Genomic DNA, 3,660 nt, shown 5'->3' on the forward strand with positions numbered 1-3,660 from the left:
AATACATTCTTTATTTTTATTGATGTTAATAACACTGGTCGTTTAGTACCGATGACAATTATATGCATAAAATGACAGTATTTTGCTCTCAATGCCCTTGCATAAGATTGAAGAAAAATGTGCTTTATTATCTCTCGTTCACGCTTAATTTAAGACTGTAAAGATGGTGATTTGTGACCCAACTAATAATCAGAACTAAATTATTAGAATTTAGGCACATTACTTTCTACCCTGCGGTTTGAGCTCTCTCTTTATTTGTGATTGTTATTATATTATGCATGCCATTATGTCAGATTGATGGTTGGGGCGGAGTAGGGGGCGCTGGGACTCGGCTGGGTGAAAAAGGGGGGCGGTGGGCGAAAAAAGTTTGAAAACCACTGGTGTAACACATTCTCATTAATCCCCCAGCTTGAATACGACACGAGCACACCCAGTTCTCACAGTACACACAGTTTTCGTGGTAAGGTCGTGGTTGCTGACAATCACCGGCTGTTTGATAAAGGGTAGACATGTTCCTAGCTCACAGGTTAAGGTTTGGACAATACCGCCATAGTGAAGATAGCCGCGGACCGTGGGGTGTTGAGCACAGTTCTCAATACATAGCCGTAGAGATTGAAAATGACTAAAACTAGATATAGACCTAGAACAATATAAGAAATCTACGACGAAAAACTTCTGATGACGTTTAACATATAATTATCCCGTGACTGATGTTATAAAAAAAAATAAGTAGGTCAAGCGTATTTATAGATGTATTTTTAACAATACAATCCCTGTATACTGTTGGTAACACACAGAATGGTCACAAAAACTGCAGAAAAGGTGAAACAGAGCTTTGTCAGGCGCGGGACACTTACATAATCTTTTGTGTGTGTGTAAAGAGGAGCCCATCGACACAATAACGGTCATTTAGGGCTGGGAAAAAATAAGACAGACGGACAGAAACTACAGGAGTAAAGTAGAAAAGTAGGACCTACCAGTGGCGTCCTCCAACCGCCGGCAACATTTTAAAAAATTAATTTGATATTATGATGATATTATATGCCCCTAAGAGTAGACCATGTCAATAACGTCTAGAATCAAGGAAGGTGTAAAGGTGTGTCTTTTTATTTTACAAGTTTTTCAAGGATATGTTTTTTATAATAGTGGGAGATTTGGAATTTTAACAGCATATTATAACGTCTTTGCAGCCTATTTTTGCTATGATTTTCAACCAACAAGAGGTCTTTCACATGCCAATTACTCTCTGAATTTAAAACTGAACATTTATTAATGAGTATTGGTTTTATAACATCCGGGGAGGCTCTTGTGGTCTATAGGTTACGGTGTTCGCTTCTCAGTCTATAGATCCCGGGTTCGAATCTGGACAGCGGCGTAAACTTTCTTCCTTAAAATTTCTCCTTTCCCCTCCTTCTCTGCTCTCTAATAATGTTCTGTCGTCTGCTTCTGTCTCCACTTTCTGCGCCCATCCCCTCACCTCCTTTGCTCCCTCCTCTGGGCTCTTGACTCTTTCTGCAGCTTTTCTACTGCTACTCCTTGGCTCCTCCTTACTGCAGTCTTTCAGTCACACCCCTGATCTTATGGTAGCTTGTTGTTGTTGTTGTTGCTGTTATCGATTCAGCAACATCTGGGCTCTCGCCAAACAGTGTGTTTCAAGTCTTCGTTTAGATGATGGTCATTTTCTATAGCTTGCAAGACTGATAGTGAGTCAGTGAAGATTACTATACTCTGTGTTTTGTTTGGATGAGTGTCAAAAACTGTGCGGAGATGGTATAGTGCTGTTTCAATTGCTATCATTTCTGCGTCGTAGTTGTTGCATTTCTCTCCACAGGCTGCAGAGATATCATTGGAACTTCCATCTGGGTATTGTATTAGTATTCCATATCCTGTTTTGGTTGTGCCTTTGAATGTTGAGCCGTCTGTATAGACGTGTATCCAGTCATCTGAATAGCTGTCGATTGTTTGATGTGATGCAAGCATCATCTTCACTGGGTCTGAAGATTTTGTGCTATTGTCTGTGAGAGATGTTTTAATGATTGGTTTTTCCATAGAAATGTGGGGAGGGGTGTTTTGGTTGACTCTTTTGGTTTCTCTTCTGTTTTGTGGTAGATGGTGGTTCTCCATTAGTTCTGTGATGCTATGCATGACTGATTTTTGTTGAAGTCGTTTCTTTGGTTTTCATGTTTCTACTAATTTCCTGTTTGGGTGGTTGGGGGACATTCTTTTGGTAGGTAAAATGTAACACCAAGCCTTCATGGACAAGGGAAATAAATCTCGGAAGTCCAAAGTGCAAGTTGCGCACGTTAACAATCCCTTGGTGGTCTAAAATGGATAAGAGTAGGCTTCGGCTGCCATCAGGGCAGAATTCAAAATTTCCCACGAATTGAAAATGTGTCCTGCGCGCTCATTTGACCTTATGTAGTTGCGAGCGCCGTAAAACGCCCCCCCCCCCCAAAACAAAACAAAACAACAACAAAATAAAAAAACAATTAAAAAAACAACAAACAAATAAAAAACCACCAGAGGACTACTTCAACACGATTCACCCCAAATGTACCAGTCTTACAGGATACAACAAAATACATACAGGGCTAGATTACCGGTCCTACAGGTTATAGAAAAATATGCCTTGTGCCAGGTTACTGGTTCACTAAGATTTAGAGAAGTGTAATAATAATAATAATAATAATAATGATAAAAATAATAATAATAATAAAAATAATAATGCAGGTAATTTCTATACCGCCCATTCCCGTGCAATACAGCTTTTGGCGCCTCAACTCCAGGCACAGAAGCCAATGGACATGCATACATGATACATGTACGCTCTTTAGATATTATCGCTGACAGGTAAGTAGACAATTATGATGATAGCAGCACAATTAATAATGATATGCACATCACATTATGAACTCAAGAGTACTATGAATAAGAAAGAGTAATTATTAAGATGGCATTTAATGAGGTATGCATTTAATGAAGTTTACCTCCCCAACATAATATTTTTTTAAAAAGATAGATCTACTTCGCTAGACAGTGTGCCGGTCCAAAAGAGAAATGTGCCCCTGGCTGGTTAATATGGGTTCATGGGTTCAAAAAGTAAAATCACTGATTAACATGTTTTTCAACATACCTCAGTGAGTTGTGGATCCGGATCAGCTGTTGAAGGGACAAACACAGAGTCGGTGAATTGCGGGAAAAGTGGAAATTTCTCTTTTCCATTATTCCTATTATACAAGAGCATCCAAAATTTTACTGCTCATTGTTTTGTACATCTTTTAGATTATAATCTACTGTATAAAGTGCCATCTAGCATCGTATTAAACACCGTTATGTTATAATAGTATATTAGAGAGCAGACATTTTCAGGGGAACATGGGGGGGGGGGAGGTTTTATGTGTGTTAATGCGGACAGAATGTTATTACAGTTTGACAATGATAACCACACATGTCATAAATAGCCTTATACACGTATATATTATCCAATATATACAATCTACAATGATTTTCTTTAAGTTTTCGTTTTGAACGTATGCATACGTAGTCTTGCCCTCAGTTTTTATAACAACGACTCATTTCTTTTCATCTTGCTATTGATTAAGACTCTTTTCAAACATACATTGGACTTGAAACCCCCCCCCTCCCCCCCAAAAAACAACA

Source organism: Aplysia californica, unplaced genomic scaffold (genome assembly GCF_000002075.1).
Source record: "Aplysia californica isolate F4 #8 unplaced genomic scaffold, AplCal3.0 scaffold00336, whole genome shotgun sequence".
In the NCBI taxonomy this organism is placed as follows: domain Eukaryota; kingdom Metazoa; phylum Mollusca; class Gastropoda; order Aplysiida; family Aplysiidae; genus Aplysia; species Aplysia californica.